At 36.1% G+C, this 15,871-nt stretch overlaps 1 protein-coding gene across 6 annotated transcripts in view; it reads left to right on the top strand.

Annotated features, from left to right (window-relative positions):
* The window catches only part of LOC115214766 (E3 ubiquitin-protein ligase LRSAM1), a 97,368-nt gene that overhangs the window by 34,958 nt on the left and 46,539 nt on the right, over positions 1 to 15,871 (top strand). For 2 of the 6 annotated variants that reach the window (XM_036505208.1, XM_036505211.1), the window contains exon 2: positions 7,470 to 7,505. The exons of 2 other annotated variants lie outside the window; for them this stretch is intronic. The gene's annotated coding sequence lies outside the window, so the exon portion shown is untranslated. Of the gene's footprint in view, positions 1 to 7,469; positions 7,506 to 9,439; positions 9,627 to 15,871 lie in introns of those variants that run through there. 2 more of the 6 variants (XM_036505210.1, XM_036505213.1) reach the window with 2 other exon arrangements.

Genomic DNA, 15,871 nt, shown 5'->3' with positions numbered 1-15,871 from the left:
GGTTACAGCATGTTTTAATTTAATTATATATAGTTTTGCTTTCAGAATTCTAAGAGGGCATACATCAGTCTGCAGTGGTAGTTATGGTAACTTGTATTCCATAAGGATAATATATGTTGGGATTTTACTTCCTCTGACTTAGTCAGGTGAGGAAGATCAGTACCCATGACCTTTTACAGGGTGTCTAAGGATTGGTGGAAAAAAGGTAGAAATAATTATTGGTTCATTCCAGTAATAGCAGCACATCGTCTCAAACCAGAAACCTCTCTGAATACTTCCAAGAGAGTGGATTATACCAAAAGAAGCCTGTGACAAGGTGATGGGGTTAAACTGAGTAACGGATTAAACCTATTCTCCAAGAATAAATACAGCCCCATTTAATGAGCTTCTACCCATCAGTTTATTTTTCACTGTCACTCACAAGGGTCAACCCATAATTATGTTGAGATGATCTAATTTCTGAACTCTGTGATTGCAAAGTTAAGTTCATGGAAATATGTTGCTGTGGTTGTTTGTGTGTGACTGTGGTGGGGGGTATGTGGCAGAGTAGATATTTCTTTTTATCTTTTACTGTTTCAGTTGTTGGATTGTGGCCATGCTGGGGCACTGCTTTGACCTCAGTACTGTTTTTTAAAGCATTCTCTTTTGCTAAACTGAAAAGGGATGTAAACAAACCAACTCCAGTTGTCAAATGATAGTAGTGGGGACAGTTGCATATACAAAGACATATGCATGCACACACACACACACACACATTATATATATATATATATATATATATATATATATATATGAGAGAGAGAGAGAGAGAGAGAGAGAGAGAGGTAATTGTGGCATTTCTGACTAAATAATGGATCTACAAATACAATATCCCTGCATATCTTACATATATTTTCATTCGTCCACCTCACTCTCTATTTCGTATCTTATCTAAATTAACTATTACTGAACCATCTTCTCACACCGTCTCCGATGAAGGGATATAATAAATATCCTGGAAACAGCTGTAAGACCTTCTATTTATAAATGTTCTAAAATCTACACAGCCTTGGTTTTTTATTTCATTACAAAAAAAGTTTTATATATATATATATATATATATATATTAGGTACTTAGGTTGAAGCACCAAGTCAGTCCAGTATTATCCACACCACTCAAAAAGGTGAATAAGGAGCAAATAAGTAACAAGGATGTCAAGGTGCAAGTGCCTTACGGCTGTTTCAGGCGGCTCCGTTTAATTGATGAATGGAAGCATTACATCAGTTTGAAATACACCGCCTTCCCCTTCCTCGGAAGCATAAGACCATAAAAGTTTTCAACATACAGGATACATCATCATAATATTTCAGCAAATAAATTAGGGGTAGGGAAGTGTATCTGACATTAATCAATTTATCATCAGCAGCTAGAACCTAACTGTAGATTCCCAGTGGTTTTTAATTCTTAGTGGACATAGAATAGTAGCTGCTTTAGATCTTTCGATGGTGATAACGAGATAGATAAATGTAGCTATATTATCATCTCATGACCCTCCACTTTGTCAATCTCTTCTGCTACTACAAATTATAGTAGGCTTTAGGTATTTTCTCCTTAAGTTTGTTCTACTACAATAATAGCAATAAGCATGTAATTCTTTTAGTCTCTAGTTCTGATGAAAAATTTGTTAAAAAATTATAACGGAGTTATAGGCGCAGGAGTGGCTGTGTGGTAAGTAGCTTGCTAACCAACCACATGTTTCCGGGTTCAGTCCCACTGCGTGGCATCTTGAGCAAGTGTCTTCTGCTATAGCCCCGGCCGACCAATGCCTTGTGAGTGGATTTGGTAGACAGAAACTGAAAGAAGCCTGTCGTATATATGTATATAGATATAAGTGTGTGTGTATATGTTTGTGTGTCTGTGTTTGTCCCTCTAGCATTGCTTGACAACCGATGCTGGTGTGTTTACGTCCCCGTCACTTAGCGGTTTGGCAAAAGAGACCTATAGAATAAGTACTGGGCTTACAAAGAATAAATCCCGGGGTCGATTTGCTCGACTAAAGGCGGTGTTCCAGCATGGCCGCAGTCAAATGACTGAAACGAGTAAAAGAGGAGTATCTTGTATTTTGAAAACCTATATGGTCTTATGCACCGAGGAAGGCAGTGTATTTCAAATTGATTTAATGCTTGCATTCATCGATTAAATGGAGTCGCCTGAAACGGCCGTAATACACTAATACCATGACATCCTTGTTACTTATATATATGTATATATATATATATATATATATATATATATATATAATATATATATATATATATATATATATATATATATATATATATATATTAATTTTCTAGATGGTGTAATTTAATTTTTCATTTTGAATATATAAAAGGTGGTTTTTTTTTCTAATTATATATATATATATACATGACAAGCTTCCACACGATTTTCATCTACCAAATTCATTCTCAAGGCATTGGTTCGCCCAGGGTTATAGTAAACGGAATTTGTCCAAGGTGCTGCGCAGTGAGACTGAACCCGAAACCACATATTTACAAAGTGAGCTTCTTGACTACAACGGCCATGCCTACACGTATATGTGAATACGTTAAGTTTGATTGTGTAAAAAGTGAAAGTTTCAGCAGTGTCAATTAATTGTAACAAAAAGAAATTTTGTGAGAACTGGAACACCATGTCTCTTAAAGAATGCGTTGAAGGAAATTTTATCAGCAGAAATTAAAACGTTACTATTTTACTAGGATCCTGTTAAATCTAAAGACAATGAGTGTTGTTATTGTTTTACACTGGATTCAGACCATTTTAGCTGTCAGTATTCTTTGTTTTGTTTTGCTCTCATACATTACACCCAAGATAACATTATCCAATGTATCTGTCCCTTTTTAAAACGAAAGGTTGAAAGTTGAGGGAGATTATCTGGCTGCTATTTCTAGCGGGTTGAGCGACGGCGTAGAGTCTCTTTTGTTGGTTCGTCTGCGAACAGTTTTGAACTGCTGTGTAGTAGTTCCAGTACATTACGGCATGTATGAAGTCTATTAGTAGTGGTAACATGACAATTTTGTTTTCACAGTAACGAATGGCATGTACAAGTACATGCCATTCGTTACTTGTGAAAACAAAATTGTAAAAATAGTAGTGTTGTGGGGTAGGTGAGAGGGTGCCGTTGTGTACAGAAATACTTCGTTATGATATCATTTGAGTGAACGCTTTGTTACAAACAATGTAAGAAAACACGAGGATATAATTTTAACAGGAAATTGATATTGGAAAAGAAAGACAACTTTTCTTTCTGTCCCAGCATAGATACTGCCAACCATCTGGAATAAAATTTATATTCATCATGCACACACGTGTATTTATATATACACACACACGTGTGTGTGTGTGTGTGTGTGTGTGCATATTTACACACACATATGATGGATTCTCTCGTTGTGAACGACAAAAAAAGGTTCAGTAAAATAAAGCGGTAATTTTGTTCTATGGACACGAATGTGGGTTTTTAGCAAAAAAAAAAAAAAGAAAAGTAAAAAAATTTGGAAATATAAATGGTGGTGGTAGAAGTCTTTCCTGAATGTTTTCTTGGGGCCTGGTGGTGCTTTGCAAACCTTTCGGCAAAGGGAATCATTTACCATGTGTTTTCTTGAGTTGAAGTCAAAGCTTGCTTTGCTTCGTGCCATAGAGTCACAATGACATATATATATATATATATATATATATAATATCATCGTCTAACGTTCATCTTGATGATGAGATATATGTATATGAATGTAGTATAATGGTTATGATGTTGCACTCATGGTCATAAGATTGTGGTTTCATTTCCTGGACTGGGTGATGCTTTAGATCATTATGTTCTTAAGACACTTCATTTCACATTGCTCCAATCCATACAGACGGTAAAAATGAGTAATCCCATGATGGATTGGCATTCTATCCAGTGATGGTTGGACATACTTTTCTCTGAATCTGGAAAACCAGTCGTATGAACTTATAACTCAGAAGGGCCTTTTGATGTATATATGTATATATCATCGTCATTTAACGTCCGCTTTCCATGCTGGCATGAGTTAGATGGTTTGACAGGAGCTGACTAGGCAGAAGACTGCATCCGGCTTCACTGTCTGTCTGGCACTGTTTTTACAGCTGACTGTCCTTTCTAATGCTAACCACTATACGGAGTGGACTGCACTTTTTATGTGGCACCAGCACCGGCAAGCTTGATATGAACAAAGAAGACAGAACTCATTACTAAATTAGTTGAGTGAATAGGTTCAGGCATAGCTGTGTGGCTCGGGAGTTTGCTTAATAGTCTCATAGTTCCAGGTACAGCCTCATTGTGTGATATCTTGGTCAAGTGTCTTCTACTATAGCCTCAGGTTGATTGATGCCTTGTAAGTGAAATTGATAGAAGGAAACTGTGCAAAAGACTGCTGCATTTTGGCAAAATAGTATCATTGCAAACTGCTATAAAGGTATGAAGATGCTTTAGTGTGGGTTAAGTATAGAGGTATCATATTGTCTCTGTAACCATGAAAGTCACAGAGAGGCATAACAGAATTTATCAGGAACTGAGTCAGCTTAAATGAATGTAGTTTGGCTTCATACTCATAAGAAGTACTCTAGGTGAAACCATATCTGGCATTTGGAGAGTTTAGGATGGCCTTTGTCTGGGCGGTCACTAAAGAAGCTGGGCATAGAGGATTGGCGTCTGAAGATTGTACCAATTTTGTACAAAAGTGTAACAAGTAAAGTGAAGGTCATGATTTCAGTGATGAATTTAGCTTGAAAGCACGGGGTCCATCAAGGTTCAGTTCTCAGCCCTCTTGTATTCATCATAGCCCTGTAGATCATCACAAATGGTGATGACCTAGTTCTTATAGCTGAATCTATATTGGAATTAGAGAAGAAATTCTGAGCATGGAAGCAAAACTTAGAATCAAAAGACCTGAAAGTAAACTTAGCAAAGAGTAATACATTAAGAAATAGGAAAGAAGATAAGACCAATGTATCATAAAAGAAATGGCTTTGCTCCGTATGCAGAAAAGAAGTAGGTATAAACTCCATATGCTGTACCCAATGTAAGTTAACGTTACACAAGAGATATAGTGGAAGCTTTGTATGTGGTTGACGCAGTGGAGCAATATGCACTTTGAGCATTCTGGAAATGAGACTCACTTAAATTGTTGGTTGGCTCACTTGAAGTAATCAATTGATTCTGTTACCTAATTGACATATTTAGCAAGGATGTTGTTACTCAGTACACATACACACACAAGTGCCTGTGTATGTGCACACAGGATTTGACACAAGATTTTATAAAGTGCACTTAATAATACCTTACATTGTAGTACTATGTCTTAAATAAAAATATATAGGGACAAGCATGGCTGCAAGGTTAAGAAGCTTGCTTTTCTGCTACATGGTTTTGGGTTTAATGCCTCTGTGAGTGAATTTGGTAGCTGGGAACTGTGTGAAAGCCCTTTGTACCTTTTTTTTTTTTAATCTTCTTACTTGGTTCTTGTTACAGTCATTTGACTGCAGCTATGCTGGGGAAGCACCTGGAAGTGTTTGGTCAAACTAATTGATCCTAGTATTTATTTTCTTTTTAAACCTGGTACTTGCTTTTTGGGTCTTTTTGTTGTCCAAACCAATACTGGTTGTCAAGCAGTGCTGGGAACCAACCAATCACAAAGACACACACACACATACGAAGAGCTTTTTTCAGTTTCCATCTAGCAAATCCACTCACATGGTTTTGGTTGTCCCAAAGCTATCATAGAAGTCACTTACCCAAGGTGCTGCACAGTGACAGGTAGGGCATCTCACCATAGAAAATCTGCCTCAGCAAATTCCGTCTGACCCATGCTAGCATGTGGGCATGATGCTAAATGATGATATTGATGAATATACACACACGGTTCATAGATGAGATTCAGATATTCTCCATATAGAATACACTTAGTAGTGCTCAAGAGATTTAGACTTGACCAGGTACAGAAGTATATGTAAGGATAAGCGAATTAGACAGATCAATATGTAAAATATATTAAATACATGAAATACAAAAAATTGTATATATCTACACGTATAAAAAAGTCTAACTTACACAGGTACAAATGATATATATTGTACTCTGTGTAAGTTGGACCTTTTTATACATATACATATATACATTTTTTGTATTTCATGTATTTAATATACTTTATATAATGATCTGTCTAATTTGCTCATCCTTACATATATAATCCATGCTAGCATGGAAAAGCGGACGTTAAATGATGATGATATATATATATATATATATATATATATATATAATATATATATATATATATATATATATATATATATATATATGTTGGGTCATCCCATAAATAATGTGGGTTTTTTTCAATTGCATGAACTAGAAGTTGGAGGGGGGACGGGATGAACTACTTGCATCAACTTGCTATAAAAGCAGGTGGTAATCACTGTCATACAAACGATATTGTTCATTTCCATTCTTCCATAAAAAAAAAAAACATGTCTGGCAATGGAGAAATAATACATGGTTTGGAAAGAAGTGAGGGTTGGTAAGCAGAAGAGCATCCAGCCATAGAATGTATGTCTCAACAAATTCCTTTTGACCCATGCATGCATGGAAAAGCGGATGTTAAACCATGATTATTGTATGTGAGTTTTAGAGAGAGAGAAAGAGAGAACTGAGATATTCAGTGTAACTTACTGTTATGAGTTTCTTGTCTGCTGCAGTCTTGAAGGAGATTGCTTGATGACTACTTTCAGTAAAGAACTTGGAGTGGTAGGTTTCATTGAATTTTTATTCTTGAAGTGCACTTAACAATTCCATTTTAATTCTTGCATTTATTGTTTCTATTTCATGTACAGAAATCAATGTTGCCCAAGATATGTATTTGTTTTTGTTGCTGTTGCTTTGGGTTATCATTGTTAATGTTTTCATATTTGGTCTGTTTGTTTCTGTGTTGTTGATTTTTTTTTATGCTAGCGTGGGTTGGATAGCATTTGCAATTTTGGATATTTTCACGATTTGTTACCAGAAGTAATGTCATCATTTTAACAGTGAGATAGTCCTTTTCTGATATTGATCAGTCAACCATGTTGTACAAGGTCAGTCTAACCTGGGCCCAGGTTTTTTTTTTTTCCCCCCCTTAATCCTGGGCGTCAACAAAACACATGTTCACATGTACACACAACTCTGCTACATCAATCTTGGTGTGTTTGTATTTGGAACAAACCAAGATTGGTATGTTCATTTGGTATTTAACTGTTAAAATGGTAATTTTCTTCTGTTCTTGATTGAATTCCACTGAAATGATTTCTTTCTCCCTGTTGACTGCTATTAGTCATTCTATATGGATTGGGTGTTTCTTGTATTGAAATTGCTCTCGTCTCTTACTCTGCCCTGTTTAACAAGAGAGTTGCTAAAACCTTGTTGGACATTTTTCAGCAGTCAACATGCTGGGGAAGACTAAAAGAACCATTGGTGAGTTCCTCTGATATTTTTGTATTTTTCTTCCCACATCGCGTTTTGTTGCCTGTTATTTATAACTAACAGTTTTTAGTTTTAAAGTTTGACTATAAACAAAATAACATCATCACCATCAACAGTAATGAAACAAGCCGAGGGAGCCTCTAGGTAATGATTGAAACTGACTAGAATAGCAGCCAAACCTTGAAAAAAAAAAAAGGGAAGGTCATATAAGATAAAGTAGTATTTAGACATCTTTCATCTTATATGTTTACACTATCGGTGCTGAGTTAGGGTAAATAACAACCTTAGTAGAAAAAAAACAAGAGTGTAAATAATGAAAAAACCTGAAAATTAACAGCTTCACCTTTTGTTTCTAGGGTTGCTTATGATTGATGTAGGTTTGTCACTGTCAATGAAGGGTTTACTTTCAAGCATAGATACAAAGTTACACATTTTTGTAACTGGAGTATAGTTGGTTAGATTAGTTCTCAGTACTTGACTAGTACTTGACATATTTCCTCATGTATAAGTTGCACTATTTACTAAAGTGGTGAGCTGGTAGAATTGTTACTGCACCGGGCAAAATGCTTAGCAGCATTTCATCCGTCTATATGTTCGGAGTTCAAATTCTGCTAGGTCGACTTTGCCTTTCATATTTTCGGAGTCAATAAAATAAGTACCACTTAAGTACTGTGGTTGATGTAAGTGACTTGCCCACTCCCCAGAATCTGCTGGCCTTGTGCCAAAATTTGAAAGCAATAATTGATTTTAACTGAACAAACTGGGGTGTGACTTATACAAGGGGCAAATCTAAAACTTTGGTACCAAGATTTAACATTAAATTAGGAGTGCAACAGATACATGGGTAAATTCTGTATTTTATAGGTTCCAGATGATGAAGGGCAAAACTGGACCCTAGCAAGATTTGAATTCAGAATGAAAAGGGATGATTTCTACCACAAGCAGAATGTCACATTTTGTGAGAGAGGAGGATATATAGTTGGTTAAATCCTTTTCGGGACTTGTCTGATATTTATGTTAATTGACACCATAAGGATGAAAGGCAAAGCTAACCCAGAACACATAAAGGAACATCATTGTACTCTCTTCATCCTGTCCTCCCCTCTACTTATTTAATGAGAAGTGCAGTTGTTTGTTGTTATTGTGATAGGGTATAACTTGAGGGAGATTTGGCTGCTGTTTCTAGCAGTTCAAACAACTGCATAGAGGCTCTCTTATTTGTGTGTATAGTTTTTATTGTTTGGCTTGAACAATTGTTGTTTTTTAGCCCTGATCAGGCAAATGTACGATCAGCTGGGACAATTATTATTTCAATGGTTGATTGACTTAACTCTTGTATGTTTAACAGATTCAACATCATCAATCTTCCCTGCATCTTATTTCAAGAACTTGTAACAACTTGGTTCTCTTTCTTTTTCGGTTTCTCTCACATTTGGTTGGCTGGTTTGTTGGTTGGTCGCTCTTTCTATCTCCTTCCATTTTTTTCTTTGCTTTATTTTTTCATGTTTTCCTCACATTTCGTCTTCTTTCTCTTTCTTTCCCTACCCCCACCACTATCTATCTTTTGTTTCCTCTCTCTCTCTCTCTGTTTTCCCCTCTCTTTCCCTTTCTCTCATTTTCTTTGTTTTTCTCATTTTCCTATCTCTTTTTATACCTTTTTCTTTTCCTCTTTCTTTTTACAAATCTATTTTAAATATTTCACTTCAAGAGTGAACACACGCATACACTCTCAAACACACACACACACATACATGTGTGTTTCTATGTGTGTGTGTGTGTGTGTGTGTCTATTTAGGTTTTACCCCGCCTTCTCTTGCTCCATAAATAATCTGTAAATATTGGCAGCTGTATCTTCTTTGGCACCATTCTATCTTTGCAACTAACTAAAGGAAGCTCAGCAGATGAGTTCTATAGAATTACCTGACATATGGTTCTTAACTTACAAACGAGCGAAATCAACACAAAATTGCAGATGGGTCCACTGTTCGCCCGCTTCATGTGGCTCCCAACCAGATTGCTATATGTGAAATTCAGTACTCTCAATTTTAAGGTTTTCATATGGTTCCAATTTAAAATCTAATTTTTATCAAACATTGGTTGTTGTTTATCAAGGTAATTTTCTGTTATTCTTTCTTTAAATTCTTTGGTTTCAGCATCTTGAGAATCTCTAAAAGAATTATTGCTTAATTAGACTAAATACTTTTATGTTGTTGTTATTATTATTATTATTATTACTACTACTAAGGCGGCAAGCTGGTAGAATCATTAGCCAAGCGAAATTCTTTGTGGCATTTCATCTGTCCTTACATTCTGAGTTCAAATATCGCTGAGGGTTGCTTTGCCTTTCATCCTTTCAGGGTCGTTAAATTAAGTACCAGTGAAACACTGCGGTCGATGTAATCGACTGGTCCCCTCCCTCAAAATTTCAGGCCTTGTGCCTTTAGTAGAAAGGATTATTATTATTATTATTATTATTATTATTATTATCATTATTATTATTGTTATTGATATTATTATATCGCGAGATTGTTGATTGAAGATAACAAGGACCTCAGGCAGTACTTTACGCAATGTGTGTACAGTTCTAAGTAATGCTGATTCTTGCAATACACTTATATTGTAGGGTATTTCTAAATTTTCAAGATATTTTCTCATGTTGGGTGGTGTTGAACCAAATGCTCCAATGACAATAGGGACAGCCTTTATGTTTGACCCTTGAAGCTGCCACATCTTAGCAATCTCAATTCTCACTGATAAAATTCCATATTTATCAATGTTTTCTACTTCTTTCATGATAATATGTTGATCTCCTGCCACTGCCACATCGATTATTAGGCACTCTTGTTTGTCCCTCCTATTATTATTATTATTATTATTATTATTATTATTATTATTAAGGCAGCATAGCTGGCAGAATCATTAGCACACCAGACAAGATGCTTAGTAGCATATCATCTGTCTTTACATTCTGAGTTCAAATTCTGCTGAGGCCGACTTTGCCTTTCATCCTATCAGGGTCAATAAAATAAGTACCAATTGAACATTAGGGTCGATGTAATCGGGTTTTTCTTCTCCCCAAATTTGCTGGCCTTTTTGTCATCATTATTATTATTGTTGTTTTTATTAAGGTAACAAGCTGGCAGAATCGTTAGTACATCAGGTAAAATGCTTCGTGGCATTTGGTCCATCTTTACGTTCTAGTTTCAAATTCTGTCTGGGATGACTTTGCCTTTCATCTTTTTGTGATCAAGTACCAGTTGAGTGCTGGGGTTGATGTAATCGACTAACCCCTCCTCCCAAAATTTAAGGCCTTGTGCCTATATTAGAAAGGATTATTATTATTATTAAGCTGGCTGAATTGTTAGCATGCTGGACAAAATGCTTAGAAGTATTTTGCCCATTGCTACTTTCTGAGTTCAAATTCTGCCACGGTCAACTTTACCTTTCGTCCTTTAGGGATTGATAAAATAAGTACCAGTTGAACACTGGGGTTGATATGATAGACTCATCCCCTCCCCTAAAATTGCTACCCTTGTAGCAAAATTTGAAACCATTATCATCATCATCATTATTATTATTATTATTATTATTATTATTATTATTTGCCTTTTACAAAATATTAATTAGCCACTAATACCTCTATGTTACTTTCTTAACAAATTTTCTTATCTCAAAGTTGTATTTTTGATTTGTATGTATTGTGTTTTTTAGATCTATTTTACATTTACTTTTATCTTCATGGTGTTATTGTTGTGGTTCTTTAGCACCAGGTGTCACCTCTTATCAAGCAGACCTATGATGACCGACTCACCAACTGTGGTTGTCATTATCCAAAGTCTCTTTTCCATTTTTTAAGATGATAGAGTAAGATTTCGAGGTATTTAGCTGCTATTTTTATCAGGCCGAGTGATCTCATAAAGGTCACTTTCATTGCTTTGTGATTGTAGTGGTTGATGACATTAGTCTTGTTGTTATTATTTAACTCCAGATCAGTTCTTATCCAGTGGACCTATCATCAAAAATATCCAGTTATACCCATTCTGTTTGTAGCAGGCTGAACTATTCTTATCCCCATATTTTCTGACCAGTTGTAACTTATTTGAAAAATTTAGACATTTCCCCTAATGCTTTGGACTGTTGTTTCACCCTAGGCCTATTCCCGTCTAGCAGACCTATAATAAAAGGTATTTTTACTGATACTTTTTGAGTGGTATTTGGCTGCTATTTCTAGCAGATCAACAGACTGAACAGAGGCTCCCTCATTTGCTCATATTGTTTTTGAAGTTTCATCCTGCTAACATCAGGATATCTACAATAATATAATAGAATATTGTTTCTAGCATATTATCTGTGCCTATATATTGTCTTGTTTCTGTATATTGAATGTTTACTTGCTTCTAACAGACAAAGACCAATGTCTAGGAGTCAGTTAGACCTCAATAATTGCTTTAACCCTTTTGATACTTAAACCTGCTCAATACTGTCCCTATTTCAGTGTTAGTGATCTACTCAAATTGACTAGTATTGAAGGGTTTTTATTTGAATTTGAAATATCAACCAAAATTTTATTTATATGAGTGGGAACAGATATATCAATAGTTAAAGAATCCATCCCAGTTTTTTTTTCCATGTGAGGGCTATTGTTATTGTCATTTAGTCCCAGATCAACCATGCCCTTCTGATCAAAAATGTTCCATCCATGATCTTATAGATTTTGTGTGTGTGGTGTGTGTGTGAACATAATATATCTGGCACTACATTATTGAATGTATCCTTTTTGTTTTTAAAGAGAGAGAGTGTGTTAGTTGAAGGTGGTTTAGTTGCTATTTCTAACAAGCCAAGCAACTGAATAGAATCTCTCTCACTGGTTCTCATATACTCTCTTTTACTCTTTTACTTGTTTCAGTCATTTGACTGCGGCCATGCTGGAGCACCGCCTTTAGTCGGGCAAATCAACCCCAGGACTTATTCTTTGTAAGCCCAGTACTTATTCTATCAGTCTCTTTTGCCGAACCGCTAAGTTACGGGGACATAAACACACCACCATCGGCTGTTAAGCGATGTTGGGGGGACAAACACAGACACACAACCACACATATATGTATATGTATATATACGACAGGCTTCTTTCAGTTTCTGTCTACCAAATCCACTCACAAGGCTTTGGTCAGCCCAAGGCTATAGTAGAAGACACTTGCCCAAAATGCCACACAGTGGGACCAAACCCGGAACCATGTGGTTGGAAAGCAAGCTACTTACCACACAGCCATTCCTGCACCTATAAGAACCTTTTCATAAATTGTTCTTGACAGCAACTTAGTTTAACCAGTAAATAAAAACACTGTTACCGTTATTTTACTAAAAATCTTTAACTATTTGGTTATTTTGAAACTTAATTGAAACAAAGACACAGTTTGTTCTTGTTAAAATCAGTTACAAAAAGATTGAAACGTCTATTGTTTTTGAAGATTGAAACTGGACAATTGACCACAAGAATGAATGTCAACTTTTTTCCTCATCATAACATTTTAGTGAAGGCAACACTTCCATATCATGGTTTGTAGCTTATGTTGTATGGAACCAAACACTGACTTTATTTATTGTGTTCACCATTCACTGCATTCACTTCTATGTCCGTCTCTATCCATATGCCACTTTTCTTTCACATTCTCACAATCTTACGTACCCATTCACTCTACCCAGTTCTCTGGACCACTTCTCTAATGTTCATCTTCCTGACATCTCTTCGCCACTATCTTCTTTCTGTTCCATGTATCTCCTCTTCTGCAAGATGCCAATACATTTCTTAACCTCCCTCAATAGTTGAGGGGAATTGTCTTGCAACTTACTTGGTGAGTTCACTGGAGCTGGTGCCTCATAAAAAGCATCTAGTGCATTCTTTGAAGTAATCAGCTTTAGGAAGGCCATCCAGCTGTAGAAACCATGCCACAGCAGACATAAGAGCTTCTGGTTTTGTCAAACCATAGCATGGAAAACGGTTGTTAAATGATGATGATAATCATCATCATCATCATCATCATCATTTAACATCCATCTTCTATGCATGCATAGGTAGGGTGGTTGACAGGAGCTGGCCAGATAGGAGACTGTCCCAGGCTACTGTGTCTGTTTTGGCCAGATTTTTATGGCTGGATGCCCTTCCTAACACACACCACTGAGTGCTTTTTACATGGCACCAGCACGAGCGAGGTCAGTTTTGGCATGGTTTTTACAGTTGGATGCCCCCCCAAATGCCACTTACACATTAATTTTGCAAGCTAGCTGTTCCTTTTATTGTATCAACTGGGACCTTCGTTGTTGTAACCAACAGAGTACCAGTTGGTTATATGATGATTTGTCACACTCGAGTGTACTTACCTACCCATCCAACTTACCTGTTCCTCTCTATTCTCTCTCTCTCATATTCATCTTGTACCTCGAAGGTACACTCTCATTTCCTTCTCTCCTCCCCCCTCTCTCTCTCTCTCTAGCTGAGGAAGCTATGTATTCACTTCTTCAGCAAGACACCTGCTCCTGTGCTATCATACTTTCACATCCCTCATTACTATACCCCTCTCAACTGAGTGTGGGTGGGGTCTTCTCTTGTGAGTACTTGGTGACCTCACTTGTGCAGGCACCACATGAAAAGCACTCAGTGCACTTTGTAAAGTGGCTGGTGTTAGGAAGGACATCCAGGTGTAAAAACCATGGCAAAACAGACATCGGAGCTCAGCATAGCTCTCTGTCGTATTGTCCAAGCCATGCTAGCATGGAATATGGGGCATTATATGCTGCTTGCTACTGATGTGTCACTAAATAAACATACCATATTGTACAATGATTAACATAAAAATATACAGAATTGTGTGGAGAATAATTCAGATATGCTATCAACATAAAAAATAGTACTTAATTTATTGTTAAAATTTTTATACTGCACATATTAAATGTGTTTACAATAACTTGACCATTTGTTTTTTCATGCAGATTGTGTTACTAAGTTACAGTTCTTAATGAATGACGATTTCTCTCTACTGTAAAAAACAACTTAGTTACCATTTATTTCTAATTACCATTTCTTAATTGACCACAAACATCTAATGAATAGTTGAATGTTAATACGTTTCTTATGAAAGCTTTCAGAATTAGGACTTTCCATGTAATTTCTGTCACAATAATGAAAGTGCTGTCCTCCTCTCAGATGTTTCACTATAAAATTTAATTGGTATAACTGTTGTAGTCATTGTGTCAGCAATTGTCTGTTCCAGAATATTGCTTACAATAAAAATAAAGCCTCCCAGAAATTGTTGTTTTGTTTAAAATGCTTTTGTTCTTGTTGGCTTACATTATAATCTTAATGTCTGAACGGATAAGGAACCAGTCCAGCAAGTTCAAATTCTGCCAAGATTGACTTTGCCTTTCATCCTTTTGGAGTCGATAAATTAAGTACCAGTGAAACACTGGGCTCAATATAATCAACTAGTCCCCTCTCCTCAAATTTCAGGCCTTGTACCTTTAGAAGAAAGGAACTGGTCCAGCAATTTGAAGGTGAGGTATTTGAGTGACATTTGACCATAGGCAGTGCCATTTCTAACCTTGGTCTACATAACAAAAATTATTTATAAAGCATAAGAAACAGTTCACTGGTGATTTTTACTAGTTAATTGATATGTTGCTAGTTACCTGACAATTCTGGGTTCAAATCCAGGGGCTATCATAGCTTCAACTAAGCTCTATTATAGGTTGTTGCTGAGTCCCATGTCAGCCCTTATTTACCAAACCACTCAATCAGTCACACTTGTTGGAGCTAACAGAAATCTAATATACAGATGCATACATTTGCCATTTGTCTTTATGAGTTTAATAAAATAAAGTCCCTCCAAATCCAGGGCAGTGGATAAGTGGAATTGTTAGATAGGATGCATCGTGGTATTTATTTTGAGTTTTTAGTTTAATCCCTCTGTGAATTTAATATTACCACTTTGGGTCCTTTTATGTGCTTTTAGCAGAGTTCTCTCCACTGCAAGAATTTAGGCCAAGTGTCCAGTTTGATGATAGCTGACTACGTTCATCCTTCTTATCATGGAGGGCCTAAAAAAAATTTTAAATAAAGGCTTCAGAGCTGTTGTCCTTTTCCTAACTAAATGGTAAATAAAAACAAAAGGAGAAACTGAATAATTTTTCTTAACTATTAATTTCTTTCCTGCCGTGTTGGTTTTTGTTGTTACAATTAGTGACTACCTAACAATACTTTGTTTGATGTGTTGTTGTTGTTGCTGTTATTGTAGTCTTCTGCTGTTTTATAATTCCCAACATGAACAGTGCTTATTTGTTTTTTGTACATATTTAGATGCTTA

Source organism: Octopus sinensis, linkage group LG8, assembly GCF_006345805.1.
Source record: "Octopus sinensis linkage group LG8, ASM634580v1, whole genome shotgun sequence".
Classification (NCBI taxonomy): Eukaryota; Metazoa; Mollusca; class Cephalopoda; order Octopoda; family Octopodidae; genus Octopus; species Octopus sinensis.
Note: the sequence above shows the minus strand (reverse complement) of the source record. Positions and strands in the feature narration are given on the sequence as shown.